The sequence below is a fragment of the Octodon degus genome, unplaced genomic scaffold, assembly GCF_000260255.1.
Source record: "Octodon degus isolate 3935 unplaced genomic scaffold, OctDeg1.0 scaffold00151, whole genome shotgun sequence".
Taxonomy (NCBI): Eukaryota; Metazoa; Chordata; class Mammalia; order Rodentia; family Octodontidae; genus Octodon; species Octodon degus.
Window position 1 is genome coordinate 1,249,441 of NW_004524727.1, and position 16,357 is coordinate 1,265,797.

The 16,357-nt window shown below is 52.6% G+C and overlaps 2 protein-coding genes across 4 annotated transcripts in view; both read left to right on the forward strand.

Annotated features, from left to right (window-relative positions):
• Rrm2 (ribonucleotide reductase regulatory subunit M2) overlaps window positions 1-16,357 on the forward strand; it is a 123,129-nt gene that overhangs the window by 70,764 nt on the left and 36,008 nt on the right. The window lies entirely within an intron of this gene.
• Window positions 6,213-16,357, forward strand: part of Hpcal1 (hippocalcin like 1) — a 54,301-nt gene continuing 44,156 nt past the window's right edge. For all 3 annotated transcript variants that reach the window (XM_023702412.1, XM_023702411.1, XM_004642323.2), the window contains exon 1: window positions 6,213-6,449. The gene's annotated coding sequence lies outside the window, so the exon portion shown is untranslated. The remainder of the gene's footprint in view (window positions 6,450-16,357) is intronic.

The following is a 16,357-nucleotide window of genomic DNA, read 5'->3' on the forward strand; positions in this document are numbered from 1 at the left end:
AGAGACAGAGACAGAGAGAGACAGACAGACAGATAGACAGAGAGACAGAGAGAGACAGAGACAGAGAGAGAGACAGAGAGAGAGACAGAGAGAGACAGAGACAGAGACAGAGAGACAGAGAGAGAGACAGAGAGAGAGACAGAGAGAGAGACAGAGAGACAGAGACAGACACAGAGAAAGTCCCTATCTCCCTATGCAGCCCAGGCTGCCTCGAACTTATTATGATCTTCCTGCCTCAGCTTCCTGGGTGCTGGGATGACAGGCCACCACGTCTGTCCCTTTCTTATTTCAAGCTTCATGGGGACTTTGTTGGCCTACTTGAAAGACAGGACATGTCTCTTCCTTCCAGGCTACTCACGTCCTTGTGTCCTGCTCTCTGCGATACTGCCTGACTCCTCATCCAGGCCGCTCCCCCTCTGTGGGCCTGAGCGAGGCTTCCAGCCAGCACTGCCTGCTACCTCTGCTTAGCTTGAGGGTCGCCTCCACACGGCTTGCTTCCTGCAGCTCTGCCTTTTAGGTGAGAGAGATGTTACCACAAACCTGAATCTAGACTCAGTCAACCACAGATGAAAGAAGACCGGACAAAGATTCTTCATGTTACTTTTTAAACCTGTAATACTTTAAAATAAAGAGAATAGTGTATCGAACATAGGTGTATCCAGGGTAAAGATGGAATACGTGCACATTTGCTCCCTATTTTTACAAATCATGCAGCAGGAGCAGCAGAACTTCTGCCATGCCACTGGGGTGTCTCCTGCAGCACGATGGCACGAGGAGCGTGACCTGCGGTGGGGCATCTTTCTCGGTCATTCTGGCTTTTAAGATAGAGTCTTGCTGTGTATCCCAGGCTGCCTTTGAATTCGCTGTGGAGAGCAGGTTGGTCTCCGACCGGCAGCTGTCCTCCTGCCTCAGCCTCCGGAGTCCTGGGAGCACAGGTGTGTGCCACCACACGGGCTTTGTTTCCACTTGCACTTTCAGTGCTGCCTTTGCGGTCCATCCAAGCTGACTCAGGAGTGTGCCTACCTAAGTGACGGCCACCGCAGCTCACTTACACCCGCGGCACGAGTATAACCCGGTCCACTTCCATGCTCTAACATTGCACTGACTTCTTAGCACATGGCTTCTGGCTTCCACACAGTTTTCTTTCTTTTTAAATCATTTTGTTTTAATATTGTGAGGCTGGGAACGGAACCCCAGGCCTCAGGTGTGCCAGGCACCAGGCAATCATTCACCTCTGAGCGGCACCCCCAGATTTTTGCCCAGATTCCTTAGAGAATAGAACTAGAGGGAGCCCCAACTGGGCCGGTGGGGGGACCACCTGTGGGCCTCACTAGTCAGGCCAAGGATTCTCAACACAGCTGGGAGTGGCGGGGAGGGCTGCCCCCAGAGTAGGTGGGGCCATCTCTCTTTTCTGCCAGTCCCAGCGACTGCCAGTCCCAGCAGCGATGAGTGTCAGTCCTATTTGGGGACCAGTTGGTTGATACTCATTTTTCATCTCATAAAAGGGATTTATGCTTCAGGTTTGAGCTCTGTCTTGATTCACAGAGATGGAAGAGCCCTCCAGCCAGCGCAGTGCAGAGGAATCTACTTAGGGATCTGCAGGCCGGGTCCAGCTCCTGGCTGACGGCTGTTATTTGATTTGAGGAAAATGCCTTGGCCTCTGCTTTCCTTGATTTATTTATTTATTTATTAAACGTACAATTCAGTGAGCTTCTGTATGTTCACAAAATGTGAAATAGGCATGACCCCTTTCAGCAAGAAGCCCGGTGTCACCCGCCGCGCTGCCTGCCCTGACAAGTGCAGATCCAACGCCTGTCTGTGGATTTGCCTGTTCTAGGCAAGGCCTGTAGATGGGCTCGTGCAGTGTGTGGCTTTTGTTGCTTCTCGTTTGGGAGTTTCTGTTGTTGCTGCAGTCCTTGGGATTGAACCCAGGGCCTTTGCACTGAGCTACATCCCCAGCACTTTATTTGTTTTTCATTTTGAGACAGGGCCTCACTAAGTCATTCAGTTGCCCCTAGACTGGGCTTGAACTGTGATCCTCCTGCCTCAGCCTTTCAGAGTGCTGGTGTTACAGGTGTGCTACACCACTCCCAGCTCCAGATTCCTTAGTTCATTATTTGGTCATCCAGCTGTTCCAGCAACATTGGTTAAAAAGTCTGCTTTTTCTCCCATTGCATCATCTTTGACTCCTTGTCAAGAATCAAGCCAGGTGTGGGGATGCACACCTGTAACCCCAGCACTTGGAAGGCTGAGGCAGGAGGGTTGCAAATAAGAACCCTGTTTGGGCAGTTAGATCATAGATCAAAGTAGAAAGGGCTGGACACGTAGCTCATTGGTAGAGGACTCCTGGATTCAATGCTTAGTGCTGAAAAACCAAATGACAATATGTGGGAGTTTATTTCTGCATTTTCAGTTTTATCCCATCCATCTGGGTATGGATGTCTGTGCTAGCACTGGCCTGTCCTTATTACTGCAGCACTGCAGTAAGGAACGGTTTCCAGGAGGGTAAACAAGAAAGCATGTTCTTTGCTAGGCACAGAAGTCTAAGCCAGTGTAAGCCAGGTTTTCAAAGTATGATCCCTAGACCAGCGGTGCTAGCTTCTCCTGCAAACTTGTTAGAGATGCAGCCTCCCAGGAAATACGGACTTGCCGTGCCCTTGGACCCGGTCTAGCAACCAGTTTGCCAAGGCTCCAGGCCACCAGGGGAACACTCAATTTTGGGGCCTGTGGTGTTGGATTGACACCATCCAACATGATATCCACTACTTGAATTGCTGTGAGTCTGAATTGAGTTGTGCTTTAAGTACAGAGTGTACATTTCAAAGAATTATTGTGAAAAAGAGAGCAGGTTATCTCATGTACAATTTGGACTTGAGACTGTGAAGGGTGGTTGGAAAATTTAACCAAAGCCACTCAGGGTGTGTTTCATATCTTATGTTCGGGTCTCCCTGACCAAATTCCACAGACTGGGCAGCTTACACAACCAGAAAGATGGGTCTTTCATAGTTCCGAAAATCTAGGGCTGAGGTCCCTGAGGTCCCTATTCTGCAAAGGATTTGCTGCCTGCTCTGCTACCTTCTTGCTCTCCCCTTCCCTCCCCCAGCCTAGCCCTCTACATCTCTTCCAGATCAGAAATGGCCTGACTTTTCCCTTTCCCTCTTACAGTGAGGGGTGTTATGCCAAGTGACAGCTACAGCGGTTGTGCTGGAGGCCCACCCACTCTGGGAGAGGTTCACCCTGATTGCAGGGGCCTTGAACTTGAGCCAAGCAGCAGACTTGAATTTGGACCAATCTGCAAGCTGGGATCAGAAGGTTTACCTTTCTACCAATTTGGACCAATTGGCAGGCTTAAATTTCAACCAACCAGCAAGCTTGAATTTGGACCAATCACAGGCTCAACTCATCATTGACTAGAACCCCCCAAACTATGGATAAAATAAGCCTTTTCCCTGTGCAGACTGATGATCTCAGGTATTTGTTATAGTAACGCAAAGCTGACTAATGCATCTCCCCAAATACCTGTCTCTAAATAGACTTGGTTAGTGGTTAGTGGTTAGTGAGTCAACAAACATATGGAGAGGTGGGTGGGCCATAGCAGGACAGGGGACACCTGGCTTGCTCCTGACTTCCTGAAGCTTGCAAAGATAAAACAGTCCGGGGCCCATTGGAAAGTGCCTCTGAGTCATGCTGCCAGGATGAGCAGGACCACAGCTTATGTGTCTGGGGCAGTCACATGCATGGCATGCCTGAACCTAACAATCCAGTGTCCCTGGCCCTGACCCATTCACTGATTTGACGCAGGGTCCACCCATCCTGTGGGCTGGCAGATCACATAACCCCCAGCTTTCCCAAATCAGGCAACCCCTTGTTTCTTGCTTCTGTGGCTCAAAAGTTCTGCCATTTCCTCCAGCTATGACTCCACATTAGGAAGGACGAGTGGCTAGTAGTGAGACCGCCTCCATGAACCCTTCCAGCCACATTACTTGTGATCACCGATGAAGCCAGGTGATCAAACCCAATGAAGGCCCAGAGACAGCTGTTCTGTGCTTCCTCAGACATCCCGAGTCTTTGAGCTGGAGTCAGTCTTTTGTGCAAGATTCTTAGCAGAACACACATCCAGGTTTATTAAAGTGCTACACACACACATACATACATATATATATATATATATATATATATATATATATATATTTTAATTGTATTTCTTCTAGTGCCTGTGGAGACCCAGCACAGTTCCATCCTGACTTTAGTCACTTGTGGAGTAGTCTCTGTGACCCTCTTTACCGCTGGCTCATTTTGTTGGTGCTCACAGTACAGGCCTTGAGGACAGTGACTGTTTTGGCCCATGTGGACACCTGTGGCCTTGTGTAGGGGAGAAGTTTGCTTAATTTCTCTGGTAAGGTGTCAGCTACACAGTCACCAAACTGGTTACTTTTTCTTGGGTGCTCAGGAGTCTGTCTCTACCAGAGTCCTTTGCTCACGGGCAGGGTCATGTGGCTAATTCAATGATGTGGAAGGAAATGATGGGCTTGGCTCCTAAATGATGCTCCAGGGTCACTAGCAGGCTCTCTCTTCTCTTACTGGAACTAGGGGCAGTCTTGGAAGCCATGAGGGAAGATGTGGGGCTTACCCCTTAGATGTTGGCTGGCTCCCGTGTGAGCTGATCACCTTTCAGATTGACCTGCAACTTGGGTGAGAACTAGGGAGCACAGCAGAGCATAACCAACCCTGGCTGACACAATACCTGGACACCCTTATCCTGGCTGATTGATCCCATGGGGCTGAGTGTCTGAGCACCTGTCATTTGTCACTTTGCTGGTCCCCTTCAAGGATCTGCTACAATAAGCTCCAGAATGATCTTGGCTCTAAGACTCTGTGAGGAAAGAAGGCATAGTGCCCTCAGACGCCAGAACACTTCCTTTTTTAAATTTTTTGAGGCAGAGTCCCACCACGTTCTCTAGGCTGGGCTTGAACTCACTATGAAGCCAGGCTGGATTTGAACTTGCAGCAACCCTCCTGTCTCAGCCTCTGAGTCCTGGGATTACAGGTGTGGTCACCACCATACTGGGCTCCCTAACATGCTCTGCAGCAGCAGGGTGCTACTAACCCTCTCAGCCATTATTTCATTTGTTCCTCACTGCAGGGCCAGCTGGGAGACGCGCTTCCGGTGGTTTTGGTTTTGCCATCCTGCCCTCAGGGACAGGGAGGGACCCGAAGGGTCAGGAAGCTGGGGGTGGAGATCAGTGGCCCTGCCACGAGTGCACAGCAGCCTAATGTGTACCAGCTCTCTTGCTCACGGAGCTTTTTGTGGAGGAGGATTTGAAGGAGGGATTGGAGTTTCTCCCTAGAGACGCCGGAAAGATGGTTCTGTCTCCGCACAACAGGGGCGCTGGGCTCCACATGCGCGGCTGTTTCTGTGGTTACCTGTCTGTGGGGACCAGCGGGGCGGGTGGTCACGGCAGATGCCACAGCTGCGCAGGGCTTCGTAGGAGCCGCAGGACACGCCCAAAAGGCCACCAAGTCCCTTCCCCAGCCTGGGGACTGAAGGTCTTCACATATGTGGTAGGGAGGATGCAGAGAAGCCAGCCCCCTCCCCGCACCCACTGCATAGGAGGGGAAACTGAGACAAAGGGCTTTTAGGGAGCTGGCAGAGGTCACGAGAAGTGGAAGCTGGTCTCCCGCTGGGCCAGGCTTTCCCCCCCCCAGCACCCTCAAGGTGCCGAGCTGGGTGGTGGCTGCGTAAGGACAGAGGTTGAGGGGAAGTGGGCCTGCGGGTGGCCCAGCAGGATCCCTGAGTGCCTGGGGCGAAGCGGCCTCTTCCCCTTCCCGGGCCACCCGGTCTGAACTTCCTGCCAAGCCAGCCCCTCCCGGGCGCCGCCTCTCAGCCTCCCCTGCACTCGCAGGCCAGAGGCTAAAGGTTAGGGAGGTCGGGCCCGTGCTCGGTTCCGCCCCTGGGCCGACCCCCACACGGTACTAGAACCCGGCAGAGCCTCAGTAGCGCAAAGAGAGGACTGAATAGCAGCAGGTTGGAAAGGCGGTGGGCGCCCTAAGTCCACCAGGGGGCGTGGTCGAGACGGGGCGTGGTCAAAATCAGGGCGTGACCGTCTCGCGGCCCAATGGGTGTGACCGAGATGGGGGCGTGGCCGGGAGGGGGCGGCCCCGCAAGAACCTTGCGCCCCGCCCCCACCGCGCGCCCCGCCCCGGCCCCTCCTTCTAGTCCCTTCCTTCCCGGGCTGGCAGGCGACCGCGGCGGACGGTGGATCGGCGGGCCGGCGGCGCCCACACCGTGCTGGCTGCCCGGCAGCCGGCTTCCTTTTGTCTTTCCGGGCGGCGATGAGCGCAGCACCCGCAGGGAGGCTGCGGGCGCACGGACGCCCGAGCTCCTAGCCACCTCTCGGGCCTCTGGAAGGAACCGGCGGAATCGGCGGAGCGCGTCCTACCCCAGACCGGTACGCAAGGGCTGCAGGCTGGGCTCGGCTGGCGCGCGTGTCAGGGGCGTCCTGCCCAGCGCAGCGGGGCTGGCGCGTCCTCGTGGGGTCGGTGTGCGCGCCGTTGGGCTGCACATTTGGACTGCGTTTGTGCTGCGCTGCGGCGGGGGCCTGGCTGGCGGGAGCGGAGGGCGTAGCCGTGCGCAGAGCGGGGGCGGGGGCGGCGCGAGCCCCCAAGTCCCGGCCGCGAGGTGCAGTGCGGAGCTTGCTCCCGGGCTCAGTCCGTGAGACCCACGTGGGCCGGCGTCTGGTGATCGGCGCCTCCTCTGGGCCACGGGCAGGGACTGAACCGAGTCCCGGCCTCCTGCGCCCCTTACTGCGTCCCTAACCGGACGCGCCACACTCCAGGTATCTCCGGGTCTCGTATAGCTTCTCCGCTCCCGGGGACGCTGCCCCCTGGGGGCTGTGGCGACGATTGGGACAGGAGTGCGTGGAACTGCTCCTGGCACAGTATTTGGCACATAGTAGGTGCTGCGTGCGTTGGATTCTCTCTCTTTAGAATTATTTTTCTTTTATTGTGGGAGAGGCTCTCACTACCCACCCCACTACCACCCCCACGCCGTGCTCTGCGCCTTTCTCCCGGCCCCAACTTAGCACGAAGCTTGCAGGTTCGCCAAAGTTTCCACCGCCCTGCTTTCTCGGCTCCTCCGGGGCTGCGCGCTGGGCCGGGGATGCGCCAGAGCGCGCGCGGGGCGTCGGCCGTTTTCCACCGGAGGCTCCCGCTCCCGTGTTGGGGGTCCCTCTCCTGGCCAGAAGGCATTGACTGCAAGTCGGGATACCTTTGTTCAACAAGTGCCTGGTCCTCAGGGACCATGCCACAGTGCCCAAGCGCAGCTCCCGACAGGCAGGCACGGCCCTGGGGCTCCCGACTTGGTCACGGAAGGGCCACCCCGTTGTCGCTGAGCAGAGTGTTTGCCAGGACACAGAGCCCAGCTGCAGACCTGGGTATTGGGCGCTTCCATTACCACACCGATGCCTTGGCATCAGTCTGGTGCGGCAGCAAAGGTCAGCATGAGAGCTGCCCATCTAGTCTCACACCTTCGTTTACAAACATATTTCCTTTGGGGACTGACCACTGGTAGACCAGAACCCAAAGCCGTGCACGCTGCTCACAGCAGGAGTCCTGCGAGCTCACCTGGTTATCTGCTCAGCACCACAAGGCAGCTCGGACTTCCAGGCCTTGCTGAAGTCGTTCTTTCCCTCTATCGTGCTGATTCCTTCCCCCAGGACCCTTCCCAGTGACAGAGCGCAGACCTCGATGTGCTGGGGTTCTCAAAATGGAGCCTCCGAGTGGGGCCGCTGCCCAGACATAGGACGGAGTTCCAGTGAGCAGTACCTGACTCCAGGGTCTGGCCCTCTGACAGCCCACCGTGGATGTCAAGCTGATTGCATCCTGATTTGGTGTTGGGCTTATTTGGAATGTAGCCTGTATTCTATTTCTTTTCTTTCTTTCTTTCTTTTTTCTTTTTTTTTTTTTTTTTTTTTTTTTTTTTTTTTTTTTTTTTTGGCGGAACCTGGGATTGAACTCAGGCCCTTGTGCTTGCCAGGGAAGCGCTTATTCCACTGAGCCATCTCCCCAGCCCCATGTATTCTATTTCATCTGATTTTATTCCCTCTAGGAGGAAAAGGCTTTGGATGTGAATCCTACTCTTTTCCCTCTCATCAGATTCAGTTTTTTTTGTTCCCCCCAAACAACCTGGCTTTGGAAGCTCAAAAGACAGACCAAGAAGCTGTATTGTTTTGGTCTTTTTGCTAGTTGAAGCCAGCCCTTTGTCTCAAGCAAACCTGTGTTTGGCCCTAGGTCTATTTCTGTTTCACTTTTAAAAGTGCCTGTAATTACTGGGCTCTTGAGGTTTTATTGGATCATGTGCTGGAAGAAAGGCTCAGGGGCTCCACTTTCCCTGGCTGTGGGCTGTGGTGCCACCCAGAGCCCTGGCCGCTCGCCTTTTGCTGTGTTAAAGGTGCAACACGACTGTCTGTGTGTGAGAACACAGACGTGGCTTTGGGAATCAGATCCCCAGCAGGTGATTGGAGAAAACAGGCAAGTGAAAATCCCGGAAAAGAGATCTGCCCAAGCTGCAAGAAGAACCTGTTCCATCCCAGAAAGCTCTCCAGAGAGAGGCTGGAGGGGAAAGAAAGCCCTGGGGCCAGGGGAGGGAGTTTGCTTCCGAATGGCATCCACAAAGTGGTGCAGAATTTGAAAATCAAGCCATGGCAGGAGAAGCTTGGTCTCCCTTTGGTGCCAGCCACCGAGGGCCTGGCAGTCATCTGGCTCCATCCCTGCCTGCAGCCGGGTGAGTTTCCATGTGCACCTTCTGCCTTTGAACTGTGCGTGTCAGTACCGTGCTGGCCACAGCAGGGCTGTGCTATCTGCCACCATGCTGGGTGTCAGTGAATGTGCTCTCTCCGAGGTACTTGCCATGTCCCCCATGACTTACTCCAGCCCTTCGATTGCTGGCAGAGAACCACTTGCAGTCTCAGACCAGCAAACCCAGGGCGGTAGCTAGCAGGGGCCCTAGACTAGCTTTGGCCTGAACATTAAATGACTGGGCAGCTTGAGTTTTATCTGGATTGGGCTTGGGCTTGGAGTAGGATTTGCTTTCCGGCAAGTTCTGAACTGTGATTGTTTGCTGTGGGAGGATGCTTAGAATTTATGAGTCTTCAACCCAGGCTTGATGGGGGATTCTGTGAATTTTGCCAGGGTGTTAGCCTCTCATGTTGCTGCACTTGGATAGGGGTTGCATTTGGAGTTCAGGGTATGCAGACGTTTGTAGATTTAAATCATGTTGTGCTTTGGCTGCTTTCCGTTCTCTCAAAGCCTTTTTTATTTTTTATTTTTTTATACAGGGTCCTACTGTGTAGTTCATGTTGCCCTTGCACTCACTATGTAGTCCAGGTTAACCTTGAATTTCCAGTGATCCTCCTGCCTCAGCCTCCCAAGTGATGGGATATTAGGTGTGCACCACCACATATGGGTTTTTCAGAGTCATATTGAGTTACTTCATTGTTTTCTTGTAAGGCTGTGCATCTGTGACTCTCATATCCTTTGCCTTTGGATTGAATTTCTAATTGAAATGTCAGATAATTGTATATGGAGATGCTAGGATTAGTTTAGGGGCTCTCTAAGTGCCACTTGCTTGACTGGAGGGATTTTTTTCCAAGGTACTTTTAACCAAAAAAAAAAATTGGTGCAAATTGCCATCAAACTTCAGGTATTCAATACAGTTTGACAGCTGGTACCTTTTTAGAGGAAGACGGTACCACGAAGTGACATCCCCAGCCCCAGGTGGAACACTTCTTAGGTGCTGCCAAGCAAAGTGCAAGTCTAAACAATTGTTTTCCCTTTTATCGCCTCAAACGCACAATAAATCCTTAGAGCACCCTGCCGCGGCCATGTCATTGCAAGAAATTGAGTTTCAGAGGCACAGCTTCACATCTCTGCATTTTGGGGGCCTGACTAAGGAGAAACATCTTTTTGGGGCTTTTCCTTTGCCTAAATAAGCCCGGGCTGGGTGTGGTGGTACACACTAGTCATCCCAGCACTGGGGAGGCTGAGGCAGGATGATCACTGTGAGTTTGAGACCACTCTGGCCTACTTGGTAAATTCAAGGCCAGCCTAAACTGCATAGTGAGATCCTGTTTCAAAAAACCCAAACCGAACAGCTTAGTACACTCCCAGAACCTGCTAACTGGAAGGCTATATTTTCTGGGTGCTAGTGTAACTGTTTCTTTCCAGCACTTGAGGTCTAACCCAAGTGGCTATAAACCAGGAGCCTGGAGTTGGAGGCACAGTCCAGCGCCACCTGCACCTTGAGAGGGGCTGGTAATGGGTTTCTGGGCTGCCCACCCAGCGAGGAGGGCTCCAAGCTCACGGTTGCCAGGACCCTGAAGGAGGAAGAAGGCTCTGGGGTGCATGGTCCCCCACTTCTCGAGTTTTGTTCCTGTGCACTTTACCTGCAAGAGCTTTCTCAACATTCCCCGCCTTATGTCAAGATGTGCAGTGAATCATATAAGCTATATCTATTATAACATACAGTTCTGCCTGGTGTGCTGGCGCACTCAGGTAATCTTAGCAACAGTTAGGAGGCTGCTGCAGGAAGGTTACCACAAGTTCAAGGTCAGCCTGGGCTACAGAGTGGTATCCTGCCACAAACAAATAAATAAAAATAAAAATAGGTCAAAGAGTCACTTGTGTAACCACTACCGTAATTCAGGGTTTTTTTTTGTTTTTGTTGTTGTTTTTGCTTTTCTGTTTTTGTTTTTACTACAGGGGATTGAACCCAGTGCCTTTGCACTGACTTACTTCCTTAGCCATTTATTTCTTACTTAGAGATAGTCCCACTAGTTTGCTCGGGTGTCCTGGGCTCTAACTTGTGAACCTCCTACCTTTGCCTCCCAAACAGGGTGACAGGTATGCCCAGTGACACTGGCTCACAGTTCAGCCTGTATGGAGCCTCATCACCATGTATGTCACCCTTGACTGTGACCAACCCTTAGTCTGCAGTGGCCTGACTCCCCCCCACCCCCCCAAACCGGGGATTGAACTCAGGCCCTTGCGCCTGTGAGTCAAGCGCTTACTCTACTGAGCCATGCAGTGGCCTTTTCTTTCCCAGCCCTTTCCTGTGCTGGTTGAAAGCAGGGCCTGCCAGCCAGATCGGGATCTGGCCGTGCTCAGCACCGCATGTCTGTGGTCTCCCAGGCTGCACCCAACACAGCATTGGCACCTGCTGTGTACCCGGCCGTGGGCCGTGGGCCTGGGCTGGCCAGGGCTGTTCTTCTGCTGTCTGTCTCAGAGCCTGCAGAGTTAGAATTTGAATGGAGAGTAGTGCAGGGCTGGGGAGCTGGGACCCTGTCACCTCTTTTACCTGCTCTCGGGGGTCCTGCAAGGCCAATGGCACTGAGCTTGTGCAGTGTGCAGGGTGATGGTGTATGCCACCACACATGGTCTGCTGTCACTTTTTAAATCTTCTTGGATGGTGATGCTTCCTCTGCTCCTAAATATTCCTTTTCCAATTTGGGTTTAAGGTGTCCGATGTCAGTGGCAGTGAAACAGGTGTGTGAGTGGAGTCGTCTATCAGCTTCCCGCCCGGGGGGTGCAGTGTGGAGTTGGGGACATGCTACCGCTCATCTTTTTTTTTTTTTTCCATCATCTTCACAGCCTCACATCCGAGAGGCACCCCTCAGGTCTCCAGGCACCATGGTGCTGCCCCAGGGGTCAGCAACTGCTCACTGCTCCAGCTGCTGGAGGGGCCTGGCCGCTGCCCTGGGCTGGGTTTGGCCCCTTCTTCCTGGGATTTGCAAGGGTGGTTTGTAAACTCCTGTCGACAGAAGAGCTGGGTGACCCCAGTGGTCCTCGCAAGCCCCCTGCCAGATGAGAGCTCGTCAGGCTGCAGGGACAGGAAGGCCCCTGAACTGCCTCCCACCACACCCTCTCCTGAAGCTGGGACCTGACCTCGCATCCCCCAGCCCTTTCCTGCTGAATTGACTGTGTGCTTTTCTTTTCTGGCAGTGCTGGGGATTGAACCCAGGCCTTCACACTCAGCTCCGTCTCCAGCCTCCCGCCCCACTTATTTTTTGTTTTGAGACAGAGTCTTGCCAAGTCCCTAAGTTGCCCACGCTGATCTTTAGCTTGCAGTCCTCCTGCCTCAGTCTCCCAGAGTGCTGGAATACCAGGTGGGCGGCATCATGCTGGGTTATTGGATTTATTCTGACCTTCCAGCTACTTGCTGGAGGTGCTAAGGAGGAGGTCAGAATGGAAAGATGTGGGCATAAGAGAATGCAGATAGATGGTGGCAGTGGGGCTCCTCAGGGCTCCCTGAGGACTTCTCCCTGTAGACCCTGCCTCCTTGGTACAAATCCCGGAACATGGTGCATGCCTAGATGTGCAGCTGGCTGCCCCCACACGCTCAGCTGTAGGGTGGTGAGTGCCCTGAATTATTTAAACATCTCAGCAGCTGCCTGAAGTTCCGATGGCCAGGCCAGTACATGAGTGCTGTTTTCTGTACGTGTTGTTGTTTGCCACATTTTTGTTCTATGAATTCCTTAAAATCATGCTACAGGCCAAGCATGTAGCTCAGCTGCACGATACCTGCCTGGCAAGCATGAGGCTCTGAGTTTGATTCCTGGTACCCACCTCCCTGAATTGTGGGACAAAATGGGTATGGTGGAGTATCCCTGTTATCCCAGTACTCTGGGAGGCTGAAGCAGGAGAATCTCAAGCCCAGCTTGGGCATTTTAGTGAGACTTCATCTCAAAATAAAAACTAAAAAGGGCTGGGCATGGGGCTGAGTATGAAGGTTCTGGTTTCAACCCCCAGTCTATCCTCCCCCCAAAACACGATCATGGGACCCTGGCTGCCGGAGGGGCCCATCATCCTTAGCATCTGGCTTTGCCTCAGCATGGGGAGCACTTCCTCCACATTTCAGTTTTCTTATTTGTCTAATGGGGTTTAGGGCCAAATATGCACTAAGTTTTCCATCCACCCTACAATTCAGCAGAAATGCTTGAAAAATATAAACTAGCATGCTGGAGTAGGGAATTAGTTTGTCCAGCTAAATGGACTGCAAAATGCTGCAGCCCTTAGAAAATACAGACAGGTTAGCAACTGCCTTTGGGGGTGAATGTGTGTTGGGGAGGTTATAGATGGGAGTGATCCACGTTGAGGAGCAGAGCTCTTTGTGTGACTCTCACCAATCAACGTTTTCTTTTAACTTCTGGTTCTAAGAAATCTGAGTTAAGAGGATCGGTTCAACCGGGCTTGGGGGTGCACACCTGTATCCCAGCACTCCGGGAGGCTGAGGCAGGAGGATGGCAAGTTCAGCCCAGCTTGGGTAACTTAGGGACTGCCTTTAAAGGAAAAAAAAAAAAATGGGTGGAGTGGAGCTCAGTATAAGGGCTCTGGTTCGCTTCCAGTGTCCCCCCCCACTACCAAGAAAGCAAAGACTGGAGTGCCAGGGTGAGTAAGAGCACCCCGGGATCCCCAGCATCAGGCTGGCTGGCAGCCTGAGCTCCTTGTTTGACACAGGTCAGCGTCCGGAAGTGTCACACAGGACGTGCGAGCATACTATTTCCAGACAAAAAGTCCATCTGGCAGCGTGAGTTACTGACCAGACTTAGCCCTGAGTTGGCCCTATTAGTGAATTTCTAAGACTTCTTTTGAAAACAGCACATTTGTGAATGAAAAAAATGAGTGGTAGGGGTTGCAAATCAGCAGTTGGAGGGCTTTCCTAAGCATGGACCAGGGAAGCAAGAGGTAGAGTTTTCTGGACAGTTTTAGTTCACATGCATTTGGAGGCAAGAAAAGCCAGAGAACGCAGAAGAGAAAGAAGCGTGGAATTGTTGGTGGCCACTGAACACAGTGGGATCGTGGGTGATTTCTGTTACCTGCTTTTTCGGATTTCTGTGCATTCTCCATTTTTCAATGGCCATGTCTTATTTCTGTAGTTCAAAAGAAAAATGATTTAAGAGGAGCCCCCAGCACCCTCGGCCCTTGTTGATCCACTTAATTTGCTCCTGGATTCCCTCTTTATCCCTGCACTGGCTGGAACCTGCAGCTTCCAGGCCTGTGAGCGCTTGAGTTAATGGGAATCTATCACGAAACATCCTTAGCATCTGCTGCCCAGAGTGTGGGTTCAACACTGAGCAAGTGCGCGAACTGGGTAAAAGAAAAACGTGCCAAGTCTGCCGGGAAGTTCAGCGTTCCGTGCAGCAGAGGCAGTCTGTTCCCCACACTGGGTTTCTTTTGTGTTTGCTTGAATCTGGGCGTTCCCTTGTGTCTGGACCTAGAGGGAGGCTTTTGCAGCTCTCCCTTGTTGTTGTTGTTTGTTTTTGTGACAGGCTCTGTTTTTTTATTTTTTTAGAGGAACCGGGGATTGAACTCAGGCCCTTGCGCTTGCCAGGCAAGCAGTTTGTGACAGGCTCTTGCTGTGTCATTCATGCTGGCGTCGAACTCACTGAGTAGCCCAGGCTAGCCTTGACCTCACATCAGTCTTCCTGCCTCACCCTCCTCGATCCTGGGATCATGGTTTGCGCCACACACCCAGCTCCCTTGGTGCCAGCACTGCCAGCCCCTCAGGTCCCCATCATTGCCCAGGAGTTATCGCTGATCTGTCTGTCCAGCCAAGTGTACTCTGGCTCTGGGTTTGCAGTACTGGGGATGGAACCTAGGGCCTCACACAGAGCTGTATGTCTGCCCCTTTTTATTGTTTATTTTGAAACCAGGTCTCACTCAGTCACTGCTACATTGTCCAGACATTCTCTGGATCCTCCTGCCTCAGCCTCCCACACTGCTGGGATTGCAAACAGGCACCGTCACACCCAGTACTAGCTCTGTGTTCGAAAAGAGGCTTCCTGGTTTCTGTCATTGCTGCTCCTGTGTGATCCCATAGGTCGGCCTTGCTCCCTCTGGCCCTCCGGCTGGGGTCGCCTCATCCAGCACTTGTCACTGGCTTGACTGGATTCATTTGCTGGCTGGGAAGCTGGGCCACTGCATCTTCTGCTAGGGCTGTGCCTGTCTTCTGGCGGCCTCCTTCCCTGGGCTGTTATTGCCCAACATTTTTCAGAGGTTGAATCTGTCTGAATCCAGGATATTGAGTCAGCAGCCGTGGACTGTTATGAAGAGGAGGCATCGGGGAAATTGGCTGAAATGAAAGATTAATTTCAGGGTGGATGAGGGAGAGGGAAGTAGGGTGCTGGGTGTCCTCCAGGCAAATAACGCTGCTTTAAAATGTGGGAAACCCCAGGTGGCCTCAGCTACCAGCTCAGCGTAGATTAGACAGTTAACAAATCACCTCTTTATAGCCCTCTGTCGGTATTTATGATATGGAGGAAGAAAATTGCAATTCTCAGCGAAATTCCATCACGTCTACTACCATAATGTCAGGATCTTCCCCATAAGGAAGCTAAATTTAAAATGAACAAATATGGCTCCTGTGTTCAGAACTTGGTCTTCCAAACACCAGGTCCTCAGCTAATTCTGCATCCAACACCTAGGCAGGAAACTGCTTGCCTATCAGGTCACTGGAGACAGATCATCACTGGCAATGGCTGGGTTGCCATGGAGACCAGGTGTGTCGTGGTTTCCTGGGTACCCCGGTGGTCCTGGGAAGCAGTACACTTTGTGTTATTTCTTGAAAAAGTACACATACGTTTTTCAAGAATAAGACCAAACACTATAGTTGACACAGACTGTGATTTCTGGAGTAACTGGTGCTCAGTTGTTTTTGCTTGCTTATTTACACCATACCACTATTCCTCTTCCTGCGGGAAATGCTTCCATGCATGAGACCATCTATCAAAAACAATGGTGCCTCGTCCGAAAGCCGGGGTGCCAGCTTTGGTGTGGATGATAGCTGTCCTTCAGAGTGTGGCACGCATTAGCCCAGCAGCCACCTGCCATGTGCCAGGCTGTGGTCCATGCCCTGGATGAAAAAACACCCGAGATAAACAACTTCAAGGGAAGGAAGGTGTATTTTGGCTCCCAGGTTTAGTCCATGGTCCTCAGGGCCCGTGAAGGTTCAGGGTATCATGGCCTCATGGCAGGGACACAGACAGGAACCTGTTCACCTTATGGGGACCAGGAAGTAAAGAGAGTCGCAGGAAGGGGGTGGGTCACAGGAGCTCCTTCAAGGCCACGCCCCCAATTACCTCATGGCCTCCCATGAAGCCACGCCTCTTAAAGGTCCCACCGCCTCCCAAGAGCATCGCAGGCTGTTGTCCAAGCAGGGAATTCAGCATCTGGGCCTTTGTGGGGGACTGGGGTGGGGGGGATTTCAGATTGAAACTGGAACAGCCACAGACTGTGACTCTGAGGAGGCCCTGGGCACATCTGCCCCTAACTCTCTGTCACTCTGGGCAAGACCTTCCACCCT